The 24,442-nt window shown below is 37.8% G+C and overlaps 2 long non-coding RNA genes across 2 annotated transcripts in view; both read right to left on the reverse strand.

Moving 5' to 3' along the window:
• Window positions 1-5,371: 5,371 nt before the first annotated feature.
• LOC129152050 (uncharacterized) lies at window positions 5,372-9,444 on the reverse strand. Its single transcript, XR_008558784.1, has 3 exons — window positions 9,069-9,444; window positions 7,215-7,999; window positions 5,372-5,752 (listed from the first exon to the last, which is right to left on the reverse strand). It is a non-coding gene; the product is annotated as an uncharacterized LOC129152050 (long non-coding RNA).
• Window positions 9,445-11,642: 2,198 nt separating this feature from the next.
• Window positions 11,643-24,442, reverse strand: part of LOC114226867 (uncharacterized) — a 75,021-nt gene continuing 62,221 nt past the window's right edge. Inside the window, exon 3 of the long non-coding RNA XR_003612977.2 lies at window positions 11,643-12,095. This is a non-coding gene — a long non-coding RNA (uncharacterized LOC114226867). The remainder of the gene's footprint in view (window positions 12,096-24,442) is intronic.

A 24,442-nucleotide genomic window follows, 5' to 3' on the forward strand; every position in this document is an offset into this window, starting at 1 on the left:
ATGAATTTCTGTAAGATCGTTTTTCCCAAAAGATAACTTCAAATGTCATTGAGCTTATTTAAAGATAGCTTTTTATCACAAACCTTATGTTCAAGTCTTAGTGTACAAGCAAATGGACCATATGAGGCAAAGAGAATCAGGCTTTCAAATATAATCATAATCCTGCATTATCTCCTAAAATAAGGTGTCAGTTCAGATATTCTAGACAGGTAAGTTTTATCTGTCTAGATGTAGTATGCTGTCAGTCATTTTTCTGGTTTAACTTGTTTTGGTTTTCACCTTTGTTCAGGTAGGTGGCTCTGGATGGGACAGAGCAGATGGGTGCCTGGCTAGATGTCCTTCCCTGTGATGGGATGTATCACATCCTTACCGCAGCATTTGCCCTACACTCAGATTGTGCAAGTACTCCTGTTTGTATTTGAATGTGTCATGATCATTTTCTCTCTTCCCTCTAGCACTAAGCCTTGGTGCTTCCTCAACCTAGTTTCATACATTTTGGACATGGCACAGGTTTTTCTGCCAAATGGGAGAGGACAGAAAAGGGTCATAAAGTCCCCCTCCTTTTTTTTTTTTTCCCCTAGCCATGAGCTACTGGTATTTATTTTCTTCTGAATCACAAGGCATGATTGCTGTAGAAGTTCTTCTAAGGCCTACTTTCTTCTTTAAAAAATAACATTAAACTGAAGTATACAGGCAGTTTCAAGCAAATAACAATAAAAATGTGATATATTGGCCTGGACATCTGTGGCTTGGGTGGTCTAGTCTCTAAATTCTCTAGCTTGTAATGTTTTGTGAGGTAGTGCCTGTAAAGAGTTCACACCTAATGTATACCAGTTCCATCATATATCTTAGCCGGGCCCTTGAACAGCAGTAAGAGTGCATTGTCTGTATGTAAATACAGACACAGATAGATTGATAGCTGCAATGCTGCTCTTCTATCACAATATGCTCCTTAGCTGTCCAACTCCTTCAGGAAGAGGTATAGTCATCATAACTGCTATTTGCTACAGTTGCATGGCAAGGATGGATGCCAGAGAAATGCTGTTTTTCCTCAGAAATGGTAGTTCTATACAATTATTTTAATTAGTGAGCATAGATACCAGCTCCTTCAGTCAGTGAGTCTTTTAGAAGAATATTAATATCAAAATTATTATAGTTTTATTTGTCTAAAGCCTAGTTCCTACAAAAATCAATGCTCAAATACTGACATTCTAAGGAAAACTTAGTACCAAATGCATACATTATTCTTCCATTTGCACAAGACATCTGATTAGTAGAAAAATACAATGTGAAATTTTATAAATCAAATGTGTTTTATTATTATTGCTATAAGAGAAAGGTCCTCTGTGACTTCCAGACATAAATATCACAAATCTAAAATAACTAAATAACTGCAGGCCCAGATAAATTTGCATTGTCTTTTTCACAGTAGGGGATAAAATAAGAAGAACTAGAGTAATTGAATGGTAAAATTTTCATTGAAATAATATTTTATAAAATGAAATATTGATTATAAATACAAGAAATTGATGTGTTTTTAGATGTGTATGCGTAAAAGGTGGATACAGTGGATACCTGATGGCTTCATTTATTAAGCCACAGCTGGTGGGCTCGACAATTATAGTATATGTAATTCTAAAACGTGAGTGGTTGGGACTCATTTCTGAGCTCATATTATTGATGGGTTTCATTTCACATTTGGAGGCATCTTGTTTGAGAAACTGGAGCACAGATGTAAGTGTGAAGTGTCTCTTGTTTAAGTCACATTGTGTGAGCTGCCACATGTAAATCATGTAGACAGTCCGCAGATGGCATTCTATCTACTGCTGACTGGCGGTAATGTCTAGGAGGTAGTCAGAGTGGCGTATGCACACCTGCTAAGTAGCCTGGTTCTCCAATAGTCAAGCAAGTATTGCTGAATTTGTTTCACTACTAAGATACCAAGCGTCATTTTAGTTACCTAATTCAATGACAATCAATTCTGCTACTTTGAGTACTTGAAAAATTTTACATAAATTAGGTCCTTTGTTATTCTCACTTTATAAATGAGAAAGTTAAAGCTTGGGTTATTTAAGTAACCAGATTCATAGTCAGCTAAGAAGTCCAAAAATAAAAATTCTGTCTAGCCCCAAGAACTGTGCTTTTCAGATATGTAATGATATTTTTGCAACATTTTAATCTGAGTAGATCGAGTTTAAGTAAATTCTTTGCTGACCTGTGGAGATTCCATGCAAACATTTTTCTATCAGTCTATATTAATACAAATAAAACCAACTGGGCAATATCATAAGAATAAAACAACAACAAAAATTTAAAAATAATGAGCCCTGGCTGGTGTTGTTCAGTGGTTGGAGTCATGAGTTCAATTCAGGATCAAGGGCACATACCTGGGTTATAGGCTTGATCCTGGCCGTGATTGGAACTTGTTCAGGAGGCAACCAATCAATGTTTCTCTCTCCCTTCTTCCATCTCTCCCCCCTCTTTTACTCTCTCTAAAAATCAATGGTAAAAATATCCTTAGGTGAAGGTTAACAACAAAAACAAAACAAAAAATAGCCGAGACCGGTTTGGCTCAGTGGATGGAGCGTCGGCCTGGGGACTCAAGGGTCCCAGGTTCGATTCCGGTCAAGGGCATGTACCTTCGTTGTGGGCACATCCCCAGTAGGGGGTGTGCAGGAGGCAGCTGGTCGATGTTTCTCTCTCATCGATGTTTCTGGCTCTCTGTCCCTCTCTCTTCCTCTCTGTAAAAAATCAATAAAATATATTAAAAAAAATAATGGGTAGATGAATAGATGGAAGGATAGGTAGATAAATACACAGATGCAAAGATAAAAACAAAATCAATCCAATTAACAAAAGTATAATTTGGCTTATAAAAGAAGCCTTTTATCTATTTCTTAAGATAGATTTCTACTTCAGGCTGCTCACATATCTCAAATGGATATACATCTGGAAAAAAATGAGATATATTATTCAAGGTGACATTTTAAACCAGCAATAGGTCCAGTATGGAAGCCTGACTGTCTTTATATTGTTGAACTTAAACAAAAAGCTAGATATTTCTCCAGCAAAATGGAATTATTCGGGAACAACAAAAGAATTGCAATCTGGAACATTCAATCATGAAGGGCCAGGTGTAAGTTCACTAAAACAATGGAAAGGAAACTCTTATAAAGGGTAGAGGAAGTTGGGAGTGATATTACAACCAGTTCTCCCTCTTATACTTCATGCAGGGCACGAGAGCTCCCCCTTCTGGTCTCCCTCTTTTATTTTAAATGAGGTTTCTGTCTAATTTTTTTGCAGTATAAAAAGGGAATACATTCTGATGCACAAGATAGCAGCGTTCAAGGGTATATTCTGTTAATAGAGCAATATCCAACTCAAACATAGTGGTGACACTTTAAATCCTTCTAAGCTCTAAAATAATTTCTTTTGTTTATTTATCCAGGAATCTAAGTTACTTGGGCATTCTCATTCTAAATAGAATTCTCTGCATTTATTTTCAACATTTCCATCAAGGTTATTCAAATGCTAATATAGATGATGACACTATTTTATTTTTTATTTGTAAGATCAGAATATCAATTCCTAATACATAGGCAAACATGACATACACACATAAAAACACAAACTGTCCTATTTATTCAGTTTGTTCATTTGTTCACTTAAATTGACTCATAACTACACACACACACACACACATACAGATATGAGTGGGTTTTGAAAAACATTTATTATTTTTATTTTCTTTATCTTTGCTTGATTTTATGGCTTATTTTCCTAACTTTAATACTTATATTTTAAAAGAAAAAGAAAGTAGGTAATTAGGACCAAAGCTATAAGGTTTGTGTTACTTTGGATAATTTTTCTCATTCAAAATATGCACATGCTGTTTCAGTTTTTATTTTTTATAATTATTGGGTAAATTTGTCTAATTATCCTATTAATCTCCAGGGAAAAGTGGACACTATACATTCTATTTCTCAGATATATTTATAAACATTATTAGGAAATGTAGAAATGTTTCTGAGTGAGATTATATAAGTTACTAGAGGCCCAGTGCACGAAATTTGTGCATGGGGCGAAGGGAGGGTCCCTTCAGCCCAGCCTGCACCCTCTCCAATCCAGGACCCCTCGGGGGATGTTCAGCTGCCAGTCACAATCCTGGACTGGCTGGCTCCTAACCACTCACCTGCCTGCCTGCCTGATCGCCCCTAAATGTCCCCCTGCCGGCCTGGTCACCCCTTCTTGCCCCCCCCCCCTGCTGGCCTGGTAGCCCCACGCAGCCAGCTGCTTGGTCATTTGGTCATCCCTCACTAACCCCCCTGCCAGCCTGGTCGCCTCACGCAGCCTGTTCGGTTGTCCATTCGGTTGCAATGGTCGCTTAGGCTTTTATATAGATAGATAGCTCTTATATGAGTTCAGTTTTAACCTCAGGTTATCACATGAACGTTATAATCACCAAGTAAGACTCACACTGAAATATCCACTGATGGAGTTGGTGAATAACCAGCTCCTCTTGTTACAGGATAGGAGAGGGGCTCATCTTCCCCAGTTGCTTGTGGAAGTGGGGTTCTTGCAGTGCCATTGGAATAAACATTTCTGGAGGCCCCCATGGAAGAATGAGGTATAGTAGAAAGCTTTCTTTCTATGGAATTACAACCATTTAAAAGGTGGGAGGGAAAAATGTTTTACAACTCCCAAAGTCATCTGTCAAAATCCAACTTTCCATTTGATACTTGAATTTTACCAGTATTTCTAACACCACAAAGAACTGATTGCTTATGTTTGAAAAATGTATTGATGGAATTATTATTAATTCCTTTGGCAAACACTTCCACGTTTGTAAAATTTCCATCTTAAAATTTTATCTTATCTATTTTATAGAACTGTTACCCCTACCATTATTGTGTATCTGTTTTAATTCCTCCTTTGATGTAACATTGAAGAAAATGAATAATTTTCTTGCTTTGATGTATTGAAGTATTACATTTCTGTCCCACAAATACCCAAGAATTTTATTTATTCATTTCATATATATTGTTGGATTTTCTTCACCATATTGATAGATCTCTGATATGGTAAAATCTTTTTATGCTCTTAATTTACCACAATGGGTATTAGTTTACATTTTTAGAGGCATGATCCATTTCTCTCCTTACTGTTTGATAAACACATTCTGAGCCACAGTTCCACTCTTCTCTCCTGAATAGAATGAACTTTTTAAAATGATGGTAATTATTTCTTATGTCTATAACTCCACCTGTTGGCACTGAAAATGGCACCAGAATGTTGCCTACAATTGGATTTCGGTTCAGCAACCTTGGTACTTGAGTTCTGGCTAAGAAAGAATTCAGAGCCCAAACACAAATTATAAGAGAAAATTTACCAGGAGTCACAGAGGTAGAAGAAGTGAGAAGTAGAGAAAAGGGCTCCGGAAATAAGTCACAGAGGCAAAAGTAGGGCCCTCGAAGCTTAGGAACAAGAAAGGTAAAGGTAATGTGCCTGTGGGGAAGAGGTGGGGTAGGGGAAGGCATGGGTGTGTTCTTGAAAGGTACTCCATCCTAAGGTCTTTAAGGGGGATCCCAGGGGAGGATAGAATATTCATTAGCTTTTCAGTTGTGTCCTTTTAGGCTCATCATCTTCACTGATTGTTCGGCACCAAGGCAGGGGGGTCATTGGTCATTGCAGCTGGTCCTGAGGTCAGTCATGGTGTCACTTGTCTGGTTTTGTTGCTTTTCTGGGCCTGGAGCTGAAACACAACCGAGGCATAGACGTTGTCGCTAGGGGTTACTGCTTAAGGGAGTGGTCGTGCAAGGGCCGGCATGGGAATCACATGAGGTCACTCTTCAGCCCCATGTTCCTCCTCTAAGGGGGTCTACCACATGACTAGCGGCATGCCAGGAGAGAGTCCAAATTGCACGACCAGCCACCAGTGGTATGCTAGGGGAGAGAAGGTGGTTACCCTGGGAATGAGCTCCTTGTTTGCCCAGTTTTGCCTGTTATTAGGTAACCGGGGCTTTCCACCCTGGTGACCTTCTATACCTGGTCCATCTCCCTTGCTCTGCTCATACCTAACTGTCTACCACACATCCACAATAAACAGTCTGTTTCTAATTATCTGAATTAACTACATGTCCTTTATATCAGCTCACTACACTCCTGCAAGGCCACTGATGCTTCAAATCATTTTTCTGAGGTTACATTCTAGTCGCCTTTCCTGTTGTCCATTCTAAATACGCTTGCCAAAACCTGTAATCTCAGATTTGACCTTGTTGCCTGTTATTTGACTTCCATTTCTATACCCAGGCTATTTGGATACATATTTTCCATTAGACTGTCTGCTTTAGCATCTAACAGATGGATGATGTAAATTGCTGAGGTTGTGAGATGAAATTTTGTGTGATAGATACCATTTTCTCACAGGAAATTCCATTCTAAAGACTGTCAAGCACGGTATAGTTCAAGGCAGTACTAACAGCTTCTGTTCTAGGGGCATAGCTAATTGGTTCATAGTCCATGTTAATGTAAACAAGTTATTGAACATTCTTAAGTTAGCTTTTTAAAAAAAATAAAGTTGTGATAATAAAACCATATGTGTTCAAAATTGCTCTGAAGATTTTTAAGAAATATTGTCCCTAGAATGCTCAGTACCGCGTTTGACATATAATAAAAATTTCCTATATTTTGGTCATTGCTGTCATTAACATTTTCATTATCAGCTTTCTAACTTATCCTTGGAAACTGGCTCAGCCCCTGTGGAAATTAGTATACCACCTCTGTCCCCAAACTAGCACCTAGTATATTCACTCTCTCATGGTTTCTATACCCTAGATCCCACAAATATAGGAGAAGAAAATTTCGCAGTAATGTTTAAAAGACCTGGAATCAAACTGCTATTTGTTTAGGGCTTGAAAAGTTCTGACATTTTATTGCCTTAAAAATATTAATTCTGTATATTCTCAAAATTGTATTATAAAATGTTTATTCAGGTAAAGTCAAAATTCATCCCATGTTCCAATTAAACTACAACCTGTTAACAGAAATGTAATCTTATTAAATGTTACTTCTCTAAAGAAATAAAATCATAGGAAATGGTTTACAAATGAACCAAAACTAGAAATCTCAAGCAATACAAATTTATGGCTGTGGCATTATGCTGAATGATTGGAATGGAGAGAAGAAAACCTTGCTTTACCAGTGATTCTTCTTACCCATTGCAGTTTGCTGCCTCCTGGTTCCCCTTGATTGTTTTGTCCAATAATATAGGTATGAAACCACACGATCTGTGGTCTTCCCTTCCACTTTTAGAGATAAATGAAAATCATCAGTAAAAGCCTGCTGAAAACCATCTTTTCCTTCATTCTTTACATCAGGGCAGCTGTCAGCCACAACTGAGTGCTCAACTGGGCACTGTTTGGGCCTTCTGATGCACTGCATTCCTGGCTTATTTTCACTTTACCAGCTGCTGTTACCGTGTTCCACACAGCAAGTGTTGAATCTAGAGGCAGGCCTACAGTGGCCTCCTCAGTCACACTCTGTGCTTGACAGTCTTTAGACAGAAATTTCCAAAGAGAAAACAGGTATCTGTCATGCAGTATTTTATTTTGCACCCTCCCCAACTTTCTCCTTTCACGGTTGGTAATATCAGACACGCTGAGCTCAAGCTAATGGATTTTTTTTCCGCTTTTTCCAAACGATTCGCCTGTGTTTTCCCTCTGTATTAAGTACTGAGCAGGTGGTATTTTCTAATCATTTATGTTCAGTTTTTCTTCCATTATGAGGGAGAGAGTTCAGAGATGTGCACAGTGACATCTGTAGTTAAATGACGATGAATAAAAGATGGTTGCTTATGCTTTGATTAGAAAAGCATTTCATTTGGGACCATGGCAACAGAAGTATGTGAGGTGAGCTGAGCCCTGCATTCAGTAAATCAGAAGTCGGTGAACATCATTCTAGTAGTGCTTTTTCTTGGTTCTTGTTGCTAGTTTCCCCATTCCTAATAGAAGAAAAAAATTACTCGGTTTTCAAATAAATTCCTTATCAAACAGCCTTCAGGAATGAATTGAAATCGAGAACCGAAGTTCCACAATATGTAAATATATGTATTCTTATGTTTATACCTATATAACTATACTGATATACTTTATACATCAAAATATGCAAAGATGGACATTTTATAAATGAGATAAAATGGGAGATACAGAAGGTACAACCCCCATAATTGATCATCTTGCAGGAAATAGGGGGCTACAAATTTCTTATTGGAGGCCATAGTAAGTAAGATTCCCCACAGGAATCTCCTTCCTCTTTGTTCAATGATTTTAGTTGTACATTATATACTCAGGGGACAGTAGAAGGTGATAGAATTAGAGAAAAATTCATTGTCATTATGGGCAAGAATTTATGAATAAAATTATTAAAATGACTGGTTGCATTAACACATTAACACAATGTCTCACACTTACCTCTAAATAGTCAATGTCACATCAAAAGTATTGAGATAAAGAGACTACACTCCCAAAGCAAGAATCATCTTTTTTTATGTATCATATACTTAAGATTTGTGCATTTTACCGAATGTAAATTTAGTCTCAGTAATGCACCATTAAAATATTTTATTAAAGCTGTAAATTATTTTATGCTTGTATTTATTGAAATATGAGTGATTATTTTAGGTTTGCATATTTTTTCTAAGAGATGACCTTGTTATTTAAGATTAAGCATTCCATTTAATACTCATTATACATTTATAATTGAGTAACTGATTTATAATTAAGTAATAACATTACATATAAGTCCTTTTTAGAATCTATAGTTTAGGTAGTATTGACTTCACTTGAAATTAAAGTAATACAGTTGATTTTCATGGCTTGCCTAAAGCCACACAATTATTACGTGCTGTAATTGGGACTGTGACCCAGGTCTGCTTCTAGGTAATAATGATGCTGGTGGCTGAAACTCCCCTGCCGTTTGGTTTTTGGGGCACCACTGAAAGAAGCATTTTTAGAAGCCACACGGGAGGATGGAATGAGGAAGAAGGCTTTATTTGTATAAAGTTACATTACCTGGGTTCCAAAGTCCCCTGCCCCTTAAGCCAGTCCTGGAAGAGGGGCAGCTGGGAGTTCAGCAGAGTCAGACACAGAGCCAATGTCCAGAGTTTCTGCTCCATGTTGCAGCCGGGTGTGGTTCAGCATTCAGGCCAGATTAAAGTCCATTAGTCCATGTGTGGAGCCCCACATGGCCCTGAGCCACGTGGGGCACAGGGGAACGTGCCCCTGCAGCAGGAGTCCCAAGAGGGCCTGGCACCCTGGAGTCAAGAGAGAGAGAGAGAGCATAGCTCCTTTGTCGAGAAGTTGATATATTTCAATTTTGAGGGCTTGTAGTGGCCAAGCCCATTCTGGCGAGTTACCTATTTCCAGGTGTGATTGACAGGCAATTAGTCTCCCAAGTCACTTAGACCTAACTGGGCATGTGTCTAAATTGCTTTTGTCTAGTCTGTTCCCTCATCAATCTGCAGGGAATAGACTTGGAGAATGTTAAATACGGCTTTTTGGCAAAGCTGTGTACATGGCATGTCTATATATTGTGGTCTTCCCTTTCACTCCTTTCCTGCCATGAGCTGTAATTCAGAGGACCTTCAGCTCATTGTGACTTAAACAATTAAGAAATGTATAATTACACATGGAGAGAGGAACTGGAAACCTCACAATTGATTGGGCTAGAAATTTAATGATATTACATTTAATGTAATATGGTTTGATCCGTCTCGCCGCTGTTTTACTCAGCATTATCTCCATACTAAAGTTGGTGTCACTCCTGGATGTGGCCTGGTTAACACCCGTTGCTTGGGTAACACTTTGTTCACAAACTGTAAGAGAGAAACATGCTATCCTTTTCTAGAAACTCAGGAAAGGACATAGACCAAGAATGCCTTAGACGTGTATATGAACAAATAATGAGCAATGTAGAATAAGGTACTATTGTCAAAGATTCCCTAAATGTAAGGGAAGAATTAGTTTGAGGATGTGCGCTCTCTACCATCCTCTTTGTCATTTAAGCTGAGAGGATTTGGGCTATATAGTGGCATATATTTTATGAAAGTTGTCCAGTGCAAGCAGCAGCCATTACAGAAATGATTTGCTCAACTGGGGTAGAGACCAAGAGAGTAAAAGCCATTATCTTTAAAGGCTGGATAAAATTGAGCAGGAAAGAATTCACTTTGCAAACGGTTTCACTGAATGTTTGACTAATGATCAATTACATTCTCAAGACTGAGATGTTTTACAAGATTGAGTACCAGCCTCAACAGAACTACATCTCTGAGATTCATATAGTTAGCCCTTAGTTCTGTAAGTAATATTTCAAATAGAAGATGATTCATCAATTTAAAACTTTTTCTGCCATGTAATGAAGGATGAAAATTAACCTGGCTTATATAATTAACATTCATGGGTTATTAATTGCTTCTATAAGGGGACTGTACTCACTATAAAAGGCTTGATTAAGACACAAATTTTCTTAATTTGATAGTCTAAATGGAGTAGGTGGTAATATTTAAATGTTTTGTGTGTTTTTTTTTGCATCAGATTCTTATAACTTAAAATGGTTTCCTAGAACTTGATTTTGTACCAGTATCTCCACTTTTATTCAGCTCCGGCTGCTATAACAAAATACCATACACGGGGTGGCTTAAACAACAGGCACTTATTTCTCACAGTTTAGAGGCTGGAAAGTTGAAGATTATGTGCCTGCAGATTCCCATCCTGCTGGTCTCTCTCCCTCTTTTTATAAGAGCACTAACTGCATCAGGGGGCCCCACTTTCATGATTATATCCAGACCTAATTCTCTCAAAGACCCCACCTCCAAATACTAATTACATTGGGGCTTCAACAGATGAATTTTCAGGAGTCACAAATCTTCAATCCATATCAAAGCCTTATAAATTCAGTAAGGCCTGGGGTCAAAGGAGATGCTATTCATTGGTGGCACATCCAAGCAAGATTCGTATGGAATAAAACATAACTGAATAAATATAATATGAAATTTTAGCATTAAAGTGTCTGAAAATAAATTATTTGCTTGTCATAATGAATACTGATAACCTTTGTTTTAAAATGTGAAATAGCAATCTTTGCTGAACCAAATATTGGAGTCATATATTAGTTTTCTAGGGCCAACAGAACAGATTATCACAAAATTGGTGGTTTAAAACAACATTTTTTTTCTGTTGCTGTTGTGGAAGCCAGAAGGTGTTTGTACATCCTTACTGCCTCAGATGTCCTAAGGGTAGAACCCTTCCTTGCCTCTTCTGGTTTCTGGAGTCTCCTGTAACTCCTTGGCTTGTGTCAGTATAACTTGAAACTCTGCCTCTGTTTTCACATGGTTTCTTGGTTTTGTCTCTGTGTGTCCCAAATTTCTCTCCCCTTTCTCTTTCAACGACACCTGTTCTTATATTTAGGAGCCACTCAAAATCCTGGATGATCTCATCCAGAGATCCCTACCTTAATTATATCTACAAAGATCTTGTTTCCAAATAAGGTCACATTAACAGGTACTGCTATGTGTGTGGGAGGAGGGGTGGACACAGGGGTCTAGATCTTGGGCATACCTTTTCGGGGATACTAGTCAACCCCTTACAATGCACAAAATAATGACCATAGGCTAATTGCTTGTTAGAGCTCATTGCAATTTGAAATATATTCATGTTTCTCTCCTAGAGAGGAATTTGTCCCTAGCTCATTTCATCTTGGCAACAATACAAGATTAGGATTCAGAGATATATATGTGTGGAGTGCCAGAACATGACACACTTAAAACAAAGCAGGCATACTAAGGAAACAAGAAATGTGGAATGTAGTCTGAGAGTTCATTGAAAACACTGGTACCAATCAGTTTATGCACTTTATAGTAACCAAGCTTCTAGTAATATTTCCAACCATTGCATGTGAAAAAAAAATCAGTTTAAGAAAAATTACTTATCTTGAGTGGAAAAATTCTGTTCGTATATTTTTTCATTTGCTTCCATAGTATAAACTCTTAATAGTGCTCCCTTCATCAATATCCTAGAGGATTTGGGTAAATTGTGTCAAATCTGCAATTAAATGCAAATGTGAATGCTGTGAAATATTACAGAGAATAGTCTGAATACTATGCTATACTAATTTTGCAAAGGATTACATATGTCATAAATATTTATGTCAATAGAATTAAAGAACTAACAAAATCATATTAAAAAACCTAAATCTCTAAGTAAGTTTACAATCCTATTATTTGCAAAAATTTAAGTATGAATTCAGTTGACTAACAAAAGCTTATTTATCAGCAGCAGAAATATATGCATTACTCAGAACAGAGATTTCCATACTTTCAAGGAACAAAACACTGAATCAAATCGTCTATCTCTAAAGTGGTCATTTACTTTAGTAGTGATATTCAGTGCACATGCTTAAAATTTGTTTGAACTGTTTATTTCAAAGTTTATTTAATCTAACAAATTTAATATGCAACTTTGATTTTTTAAATGTATGTTTATCATTGACAGTATTACAGATGTACTTTTTATTTTTATTACACTCCTTTCCTTTGCCACTTATTTTTTTTTGCCAAACAATATATTTATCCAAGGAGACAATCAAAAATAAATGCTGTTTCTTTTATGAATTACTAAATTTACCTATTTAAATTATAATTAAGGGCTGCTGTTCAAGATGTTGGACCCGCAGTTGAATAACTGCAGAGTAGATGCTACCATATACATAAATGCAGCTTAAGACAGATGACCTCGGTTTCCTGCCAAATGGCCTTCTTCACATTGGTACTTTGGGCTCTTGTGCTGATATTGGATTTAGGGTTTTGTCAAAGCATTTATATCTGACCCTTCACCTTCCTTTCCATACTCTAAAATCAAATTATCGTATAAAAGTGAAAGGGTTAGCTAGCTAGCTTAAATAGGCAGGTTTCGGGGGTCCTGGAGTTAGGAGGGTTCATGAGAGAGGAATGCATAGATGGAGACTGGAGAACAACAGCGTGCTTATCTTATACGGAGAATAGAGAAATGCCACAGAGAGAGGGGGTTCAGGCAAATGGAAACATTTCTGGCCTGAGCGATTAAAACAGCCACAAGCCAAGGACAGACAGGGGTATTTCTGGCCTGAGCAATTAAAATGACCATAAGTTACCAGTGGTCGGCAAACTCATTAGTCCACAGAGCCAAATGTCAACTGTACAACGATTGAAATTTCTTTTGAGAGCCAAATTTTTTTAACTTCTTCTAACTTCACTTCTTCAAAATAGACTCGCCCAGGCCGTGGTATTTTGTGGAAGAGCCACACTCAAGGGGCCAAAGAGCCACATGTGGCTCGCGAGCCGCAGTTTGTCGACCACGGTTAGACCAAAAGTCTAACTGTTAGATCAAAAATAACCCTGACCTGAGCAGCTGGGAGAGCTATAAGATCAGGCTTTCTCTGCCAGCACAACTGGGAGAAAACCATAAGATAAATCAGAAGTGACTCCAACCAGCAAGATAAGGGGGAGAGGAAATGGGGGGGGCGGGGTGGGCACCATGTGGGCTTTGAGCTTTGAAACTAATTCTATGGAGCAGAATGACCAATGAGGAAAGCCAAGGGGTGGGTCCCCAAATTAAGGAAAGGGACCAATTAAAAAAAAAAAAAAGGTCAGGTTCAGACAAAGAACTGCAGCATATATAAGCTGGAGAGAAAGGGACACGAGGAGGGATTTTCCCTATAGAGAGAGAGAGAGAGCAGGCTTTTCCCATTGGGGGGACCCTCCGCATGGGGTTCCCTTTGGGGACCCCCTTGCCCAGGTGGAGTTTGTATTTGCTTCCAATAAACTTCTACATTTTTTATTAAAGAAGCCTTTTTGTCCACAAGTTTATTCCTCAAACTTCGTGAGGACAAGAACCCATGGGAAGAAAAGTCTGCACTGAACCCCACGTTTCAAAAGGACATTTGCAAGTGCTCTGGAGGTGGGGGTGGGATGAGAGGGCAGATCGATATGATTACCTTGCTAAGGCAATTTTATGTGATTTATAAATAGTGTTTAGTAAAGTATTTTGCTATCTAAAAAGTGTCTTAATTTGATTAGCATAAAACAAACATTTTTTTTTTTTTTTTTGTCTCACTAAACGACAAGCACTAAATATGTGACTGTTCAAGGTAGGTTGAAAACTCATGTGGTATTTGTTAGGTCGCCGAAGGAGGAACACAAATGTTAGGCCACCGGAGAAATGCACGAGGCCAGAGTGGTGAGGGATTACGAATTTATTCAATCATCCGCACACCAGGAGGCTGAGCCTGGATGGCTCCAGGACCCAGGGACAGGAGTCAGCGGCTTTTAAAGGACTTTTGTCGGGCTTTTTTCCTGGTGGAGACTTCTTTATGCATACCCGGAGGGGAGGTAACGGAATGTGGTCACCACAAGCGAAATGTGGTCCCGGCCAAGGGCATGTCCATAGTGTAATGACCTAAGAAGCCAGTTCCCAGGGGAGGGGTATAATTCAATTGCTTGATCAAACCTAACAGTACTAATATCTTATTATGAAGGCCAAGGAAACCTACCTAATCTCTATGCTAATATGAATTTGATTCCTCTATAGAAATTTTAGTTCAAAAGCAGATACAACTCACTTTCTAGGCTACAGTAGCTCTTTTATAAATTCCTCCCACTGGCCACAATGAGGCACAAAGAATTAAGTGTGCACCATGAGTCTATTTTGCAGAAATCTCTGTTTAGCAAACCTTTGGAGACCTTGGTGTTTGAATCTGCTGGAGAATTCGTTCCTTAATGGCCAGGACAAATACATAACTTAAAGTTTTCATTCATTTTTATATTCTTATATGTTGCAACTCAGGGAATTCTAAGTAATATATCAATGTACAGATGTCATCCTTAAAAATGAAATAGCCAGTTGTTTACCAGCAAAATGGAGTTTATTCGGAATAGCAGAGAATTGCAATTGTGGACAAACAAGCAAGCTATGGCAAACCACATGCAAATCTAGAGAACAAAGGAAAGGGACTTTCTTTTATTTATTTATTTAATAAATCTTTATTGTTAAAATTATGGGACTTTCTTTTATTAAGGAAAGGAGGGAGTTGGAAGGGGCTGTTTTGAGTGAAAGTCCACTGCAGGAGAAGAGTTCAGGTTGCCTTGACTATATTGTTGCTGGGCAAGAAGAAAATCTTTCTCCTGTCGAGGTAGTAAAACTAGCTTCTTCCTGTTGAAGTCTGTGACCAGCAATGAGTCTTAGTGCATAAAAGCTTCCCTTCAGGGCTTTCTTACTGCATTTTAAATGAGATTTCTTTATTTTCCACAGATAATACATTTTAAGAGCCTGTGCTCTGAGAATAAAGAATTTGTGTTCACATTCTTGTTAACTATTGTACAATATAAACAACTATTTCATTTTTATTTTAGAAACTTTGACAAGTGTTTCAGTTTTTTCATAATTTTTAAAATTAGTGTATTTCAAAAAACCTTGCCAAAAAGAGGTAATAGATGCAAATATATAATAGCTATCAATAGAAGAAAAGGTAAACATTTTTGTAACTTTTTAAAGGAAAATGAAATAAATGAATGGTACATTGTGATTTTCACTAAATTAAAATTACTTGTATTATTTCCTATGAAAACATCTCATGGCAAGTACTTTTCTTAAGCTTTAGTTTGAATGTTACTTTGCAGTTGTACCTATCATTCTTAGTGAAATTATAACAATAAGAATTCTTCTATATTTTTGTGATATTGTGGTTTATACTGGGAAATATGTATTTAGTTTCTGTCCATTTTTCTGGCACAGAGCTTCTAAAACCCTTGGAATTTTCTGAGTGACTAGAGGCCCGATGCACAAAATTTATGCATGGGGGGCGGGGGGAGAGGTCCCTCAGCGCAATCTGCACCCTCTCCAATCTGGGAGCCCTTGGGGGATATCCAACTGCCAGTTTAGGACATCCCTCTCACAATCCAGGACCTCTGGCTCCTAACCGCTCACCTGCCTGTCTGCCCTAACCACTCTGCCTGCCTGCCTGATCCCCTAACTGCCCTCCCCTGCCAGCCTGCTCACCCCTAACTGCCCTCCCCTGCTGGCCTGGTCACCCCTATTAACTTTTTTTTTTTAAATCTTATCCCCTTCACACACAATTGCATTTGACTTCCTTATTGCTTTTGCCTCTCACACAATTTTTCTCTCTCCTTTATGTAACACTTTTTCCTACTGACTCATCGTTTATAAACGTTTCTTTCCTCCTTATTTCCTACTTCTGTTCCATCATCCTTCTTCCCATCTTTCTCCTACCCTCTCTCCCCCCACCGTATTTCTTCTTTCCTTTATCTTTACCCTTACCTCCCTCCCCTTTTCTTTCCTTCCCACCTTAATATTTTTCTTCACTTCCTCCCTCAGACCTGCTTTGCTCCCTCCCCCATTTCTTCCTTCTTCCCATTCTCCTTTTAAGCTCTACCAGCTCCCCTTTAAAACTTTTCTTTCCTCCCTCTCTTTCTCTCATCCTACCTTTCCCATACATTCTTCTCTACTTACTTCCACTGTTTTAATATCTATCTATCTACCTGACTAATTATTCACTATCATTTATCTTTTTTTCTTTTCTGACTCCTACTTTTAAAATCTGTCCCCAGTATACAACTATACTTGATTTTCATTATAGCTCCTACAGTTCACTCATACATCCTCTTTCCTTCTTTAAATTTGCTCTCTACTGACTCCTTTATAAAATTTTCCCCTCCCTCCCTTCTTAAAGCTTCCGTTCGGGGGGGGGGGGGGCATTAACCCCCAGCCCAGGGCTCAGCCCCTGCCAGGTGTTCGCTGCCCCCACTTCCCCAGCCTCCCCGCTGCCGTCCTGCTCCCATTCCCTGCCTGGGACACCTGGCCCAGTGAAGGTGGCTGAGGCTCGCGAGGCCTGGGTGCTGTTGCTGCCGATGTGAAGCAGGAGCGCCTCCGCCCAGAAGGCCTCGGACCATCCACCACTCCAGTTCTGGACCCGCGGGCGCCTCCCCACCAATGGCTTTTGCCGGGAGCCACCACCCTCCTCCCACGTCTGGGTGGGGCTCCCACCCCACCTCTCACTGGGTGCACCTACTCCTCCCCCCGCCCCCCTCGTAGTCGCCACCCCCTCCCGTGTGCAGCCCCGAGTTTCCTTCCCTTTTCCATTCCTACATCTTTTTCTTGTTCCCTTTCTGTATTTCTGTTTCTCCTCTCGGCCTGTCTGCATGCAGGCCTGCCTTCCTCTCCCTCTCCTTTCTTATACCCTCCTATCATATCCTATCCTACCCTGGGCCTTGCAGCTGCCTGAGCAGAGGGTGGGGATGTGATGCTGTAATGGATAATTTGCATATTTCTCTATTGTTAATGTAGATGAAAGTGACAAAGGTTTCTTTTGTTTTGCTAATAAAGTGACTTTTAGAAAGCTCTAAGGATGGGGGCTGGTTGTCAAGGAAACTGACTCTGTAATTAGAGGGTTAGAACTTTCAGTTCTACTGATCACCTTCAGGGAGGGGAGGGGCTGGAGGTGAAAAAATTGCCAGTGGCCAGTGATTTGAACAATCATGCCAACTGTAATGAAGCCTCCATGAAAATCCAAAAGGGCTGAGTTCAAAGAGCTTCCTGGTTGGTGAACACCTGGAAGCTCCATGCCCTTTCCCCATAGGCTGGCCTGTCCTGAGTTATATTCTTTTATAATAAATTGGTAATCTAGTAAGTAAAATGTTTTTCTGAGTTCTTGGGACCACTCTAGTAATTTATCAAACCCAAGGAGGATGTCCTGGGAACCCCTGATTTATAGCCAGTTTGTCAGAAGTACAGATAACCACCTGGACTTACGAAGGGCATCCTGAGTTGTAGGAGGTCACTGGAGCCTCCAATTTATAGGTGGTAGGTCAGAAGCACAGGTAACAGCCTGGAGTTGGAGTGGGGCTGCAGTCTGGTAGACCTGAACCCTTAACATTGGAACTTGATGTGATCTCAGGGCAGATAATATCAGAATTGAGTTAAATTGTAGGACACCCACTGGTGTCAGAATATTGTTTGTTGGTGTGGGGGAAAACTACACATATTGAAATTGGTGACTAAAACCTAAAATAATTATATACCTATATATATGGAGAGAGAGAGAGAGAGAGAGAGAGAGAGAGAGAGAGAGAGAGAGAGAGAAACAATTATGTTTTAGTTGCATCTTTTTGTCTTCTTGATTATTTAGAAATTAGAGTCATTAGTTCCCAACCTGGGTTGTAAACATTCTCTGTTCTTAGCTTCTGCTATTATCAAAGTGATGATAGAGCCTGAACAACCAAGTGTTTTGTATTGTTTCAATTTAATTGAAGTTGATTCCCCGTTTTAAGAGAGACTCACATTTTGGATTTTATATTTTCCTTGATTAGAAAAGGGGCTTAGATATTTGTTCTTCCACATTTCCCTTAGGATAAGAAAGGCATATGTTTTCTCTTAATCTTATAGCCCTTTCTGGCTGCCTGACCTTGGGCAAAATCCTTAATCTATTTGTATCTCATTATCAATAACTATGAATTTAAGGATGATAATTGTGGTATATTCCCCACAGGGATTTATGTGGATTAAATAAAATAATTGCTTAGCACATTTTTCTGGAATGCAAAAAGCAGTAAATTAGTAACTATTATTATATTCATTTGCTATATCATATAATGGAATTTTTCTTATGATCAGTAGAATTTCTACTAATCTTAGAATCATGTATAGATATCTATATCCAGAGAGCAATGTGTCTTTTGTCTTATAACCTCTGGATCACATCAATTGGCTATTAGAAATCTTAGGATGAGGTCTTCTCATGAATATTTGTATTATTCAAGATAGACTAGCTTATATAGCAGTAACAAACAACCCCAAAATTTAGTGGTTTAACTCAAAAAAAACCAAAAAACACGTTATTGTCACTCTTATCAAGTCTACTGTAGGTTCGAAAAACCTGCTAGGGAATACGTAACTCATGTGTGGAGCCCAGTATTCTAGGTGGCAGCACAGAACTGGCACTTGGTAAATAATAATATCCATCACAATGCTGAAATTTTCATATTTCTTCCTCTATTTTATATTTCTAACCTATTTCTTTTTCTTAACTATCAAACTTAATTTGTAATATCTTTTTTTTATACACTAGAGGCCCAGTGCATGGATTTGTGTACTAGTGGGGTCCCTCAGCCAGGCCTGCACCCTCTCACAATCTGGGACCCCTCAGGGGATGTCAGACTGCTGGTTTCAGCCCAATCCCCACAGGCCAGGCCAAGGGACCCCAGCGGTGCATGAATCCATGCACCAGGCCTGTAGTATGCATATAAGATCTTTGGTTAATCTCTTCCTGCCCTTCTCCATCCCCCTTTCCCTCTGCGATTCATCAGTCTGTTCCATGTTTCCATGCCTGTGCATTGAGCATCTTCCCCCTGGTGGTCAGTGTGGATCATAGCTACCGGTTGAACGGTCCAACGGTGGAATGGTCAGATGGCCACTTAGGCTTTTATATATATAGATGATTTCTAATTCATCCTAAATCATCTTAGAATAAGGTGGAGTACAATTAAAATGTCTTTAAAATAGATATATTCATCTTTTTCACCATTATATCCACAGCACTTGCCCAATGACTCTCAATAAATATGTTAAATTAAATCAATATTAAATCAACTATAGATCCATGCATATAATTCTTACAGATGTAATAACGGAGTAAGATTTGTAATGGTGTTACTATTTATTTCATATTTTATTACTTTCTTTATATTGTCTTCTTGTGGCCAGCATTATATTTTATGAAATTGCCAATGTTTAAAAGTTTTGTTCATTGTTATGGATTTTTTAAGTCATTTATTTGATCTACACAAGGATGAACTAAAACCTTGGTCAGCTTAAGGTACTGAATAAATTATTATCAAATTTCAAAAGGGAGGAAATAAATCATAGCATTAAAAAATGAAAAATAATGATTACATTTATAATACATAAGATATTCTACCTCCTTATTGATTATATTACTTTGAACTAGAGAGAACCTATAGCATGAATACAAATCACTAACAGCAATTCAGAGTGGTTTGGTTTGTGAGTATGATTAACTTATGGACTAATTGAACAGAGAGTTAAAACAGAAATTAATATATTGTGGCTAATGTCAGTTTAAACCTCTCTAAACTCTGATGAAAACTGATATCTACTGTATGTTTGTGCTATGACTAGGAAGATATACATTTTCTATTGGTAAATAATAATATCCTCTCTAAACTCTGGTGAACTAAACATTTCTGGTGTCTAAAGAAATAAAAGCAGAAATTACTTAGATTTTGTTGTAAATGTGTATATTTGAATAAAGAAAGGTTTATTGGAAATGCATAGAGAGTGCAAATATATCTTAGGATATAATATTTTATTTCATTAAGTTTCCCATGTTATGTTCTAAGAACACTTGCAGATGAAATTCTTGTCAGAGAGTAGATCTAAGCTGATTGCAAGAAAATATTAAATGAAATCACACTCACCATGTCAAGCCCCATAGCACAACTTATATATCATAAATCATAGTCTGTCAGCAGCTACAGGAGGGGCAGTGAGTAGTAAGACAAATGATGGATTTGATCTTTCCTGCCTTTGATTTATTAATAACTAGTTAGAATATGGAATGGCTTGAAAGACTCACTTCAAGGTTGGGAACTCATTTGCAGAAACCTTTGTTTTCTTTTTCACATTAGTGTCAGTAAAATTTGACATTCTCATCAGAAAAAGGGTTCAACTACATTTTGATTTCTTATGCCAACTGTTAATTATCACCCTTTTATCTAGAAAAAAAATCACTTTTTATCTTACTACAAATATTCATTGTTACTTTATTTCTGTTAATTTCTAAGATTACCTTTTATTTCCAACAAAACATTCACAGGTTGCTGTAATAATCTTTCTTTATTCAAATTTATAAACCTCAATTGAAAGGAATAGGTGTAAGTCATTCTGTTAGATTTCTTCAAAAACAATAGCATCAGATTTATATTTCTCTGGGTCCCCAAATGGCAGCGGAGTATGTGGAAGCTACACTGGCACTCTCCCAAGACCAAACTGGAATTGCAACTACAATACAGAGAAACCAACTGGAGACTAGCTGAAGAGAATCCGGATGACTAAAAACAGTTGCATCAGAGCACATACTACATTGGTTTTTGTTTACAGGGTGTTTTTGTTTTTTTTTTTACTACATTTTAACTATATTAAAATGGCATTTAACAGTCTTAGACAATTTTCAAAACATTTTATTACTTGATTTATTAATTTATATAACAAATAAATATTGAGAATCTACTATGTGTCAGATACTGGGCTAGAAAATGGCCACATATAATGGGGAGCAAAGTCATGTTCTCCCTTTTTTCTTGGAGTTTATAGTCTGGCCAAGGACTGAAGGAGAGGCCATGGAGTATTGGAGTAGTAGAGGGATATACTGTATAAGCCTACTTGATTTGATGTAGGCTGTTCTCAGGGAAGACATCTTCTGGAGGTGACACTGAGGCTTCAGTTAGACATGTAGGAAGAGTTGACTGGGTGACTGAGGGAGGCAGGACACGCCATGCAAGGTCTTTGGAGCTGGGGAAGCACATAGTGCATTCCCAAACCACAGGAAGGCGGGCATGGCTGGACTGCAGAGAACCAGAGAGGCTGGCAGGAGAGATTACATTTCCATCCAGGGATTTGGAGTTTTCAGAAAAATGAAACAGAAAAAAACACACAAAGAAACCTTAAGTAAACATTGAGGGGACTTATGAAGGAAACTGATCTTATAAGATTTATGTTTTGCAATGGTCTTGATTTCTGCAGGGTTTCATCTTATTGGAGGGGAGCAGAAGGAAGATGTAAAGAAAGTAGATGAGAGGTTAACAGTTTTTCAGATGAGATAATAGTAGTTTATATCAGATTAATACTGATCCTGTTTCAAGTAAAATGTTAATATTTTATTCAAATGGACTTTTGCATTACTTTTAATTTTGAAAATAACATTACAATTTTACCTGATTACTTATTTTTGGCATCCTCTTAATTTTGTGTCCAAGTGAATACCTTACTTACCTGCATCATAAAAGTCCCAGCCCTGTGTGGTTTTTAGAGTGGTCTTCAGACCAAGAACATGCTCAATAGGTTGTACTTCTCACAGTTTTGTTCCATCCAGCAAACTTCTGAAATGTATGTGATTTTTCAGGCCCTGGTTTGCATCTTAGTTTGCAATCCATGTTTCAGACATAACAACTGTGTATTTCTACTTCATTGTATATGTATATACAATGAAGTAGATCATATGAGAGGAAACATTTTTTCCCCCAACAGAGACTTAATGGCAAGATTCTCATAGCTATATTTCTTACTATAAAATGGCCCAAAATAGTGCTGCAACTTGTAACATTATTTTTGACTCTGTAATACCATATTTTTAATATAGCTTTTATCCTGCATACATTATTATTAATGAAGTAGCCAATTAGTACTAATCAATTCAGTTATGAATCCACTACAGTAGAGCTTGTACTTTAAGCTTATTTCCCTGTAATAATAATTTATATAATAATATGCAAAGATAAATTTATTTTGAGCTAACCAATACTCTTTAAAAATTTTAACTTTATTCGAGCAGCAGCAAATGCTCGTATGTCCAACAGATAAAATATAATAAAAATGTATATTTCTAAAGGAAATTCATTTTTTGCACATGCCAAAAAAGTTCTGATGATTACATCTCACTTCAAAATATTCAAGAACATAATTTAAACAGAGATTTATAATCTTGGAGGAGAGACAAAATGGCGGCAGTATAATCTTGCCTTTCTATCCTCCTATGTTTTTCATTTGTGATCTATCTTGTTTTCAAGCTCTTCACAATATCTGTTATTTGAAACTAGCCATCATACCTTACTCTCTCTGTCTCTCTCTGTTCTTTCTCTCTCTCAGCAATAGCAACCCTTTTCCTGTGGGATATTATCTTCACAGGAATACTTGCAGTTCTGGTGGGACCACAAACCATAGCATCTTTCTGAAACACAAGGGTGGATGCATAATTCAAAACATGTCAGCCACTTGATCCTGCATGGAAGAAGATGGAAGTTATCACTCCCACCCTCACAACAAGGCAAAAGCTGTTCTGACTGTCAATGACTTTCCTTAGATCCATCAGATTTGAGGTCACAAAGCAAACTGCTGCTCCCCAAAATAGAGAGATGAGAAAATGCAAAGAATTAGAGCTTAGTTGAGCAGAAGGAAGCCCAGAAACAGAAACCAACATGTCAGTCTCTCCCAGGGCAGGGAACTTTAAACAGTAATGGATGAATTGCTGGAGGCTTGGTGTGGACGAGCTTGAGATTTAGCTTAGAGAAAGATTATATCATGGTGATACTAGTTAAAATAAAGCTGGAGTAAGTATATTACTTCAAGCAAAACCAACTTCAGAGCAAGGAAAATTATCAGGGATAAAAAGAAGCATAATAATACAGGGTTCATTCTCCATGAAGACATAACATTTCTAATGTGTATGCACCTAATAACAGATTGTCAAAATACATGAGGTAAAAATTGATAGACCCTCAAGAAGAAATAGATAAATGTACTAATATAGTTGAAGACTTCATTCCACCTCTATCAGTAATGGACAGATCCAGAAAGTAGAAAATCAGAAAGGATACATGCAGTGGGACTAAACGGTGCCAAAAGAAGTCAGTCCCATTATGTCTTCCTAGAAATTAATTTTTGAGCACAGACATCAGGAGTAGTGTCCAAGGCATATCCAAGAAAACATACACCAGAATTAGAATGAGATCCAGGTATTCATACTTTTAAAGATACCTCTAGTTGATTCTATTGTGAAACTAATGTTGAGGAGTAATATGCCCATGTGATTTTTAGTTCATTCAGCCTCAGATCTCTAGGGTTATACTAATTCTTGGCCTTGTTTTTGGGGAGCATTTTTTTAGTATTTCCTCCAATGTTGTGAGTTACCTTTCAGTATATGCCCTTTACTCTTTTTAAGTTAGATTATTTTGTTTATTATAATTTTTGAAGTCTTGATAAAGGTTGCTATCTTAAAGTGTTTAAAGGATTTCAGGAATTATTAAAAGCACTGTGTACCATGCATGGTGCTAAGTCTCTTAAACTACATCATCACATTTACTTTTCATTTTGTTAATGGTTTGTTTTGCTGTGCAGAAGTTTTATAATTTTATATAGTCCCATTTGTTTATTTTTTCCTTTGCTTCTCTTGCCCTAGGAGATATATTGGTGAAAATATTGCTATGCAAAATTACTGCCTGTATTTTCTTCTTACATTTGAGTCTTTTATCCATTTTGTGTTTATTCTTGTGAATGGTGTAATTTGGTGATCTAGTTTCTTTCTTTTTCTTTTCTTTCTTTCCTCT

The sequence above is a fragment of the Eptesicus fuscus genome, chromosome 17, assembly GCF_027574615.1.
Source record: "Eptesicus fuscus isolate TK198812 chromosome 17, DD_ASM_mEF_20220401, whole genome shotgun sequence".
Taxonomy (NCBI): Eukaryota; Metazoa; Chordata; class Mammalia; order Chiroptera; family Vespertilionidae; genus Eptesicus; species Eptesicus fuscus.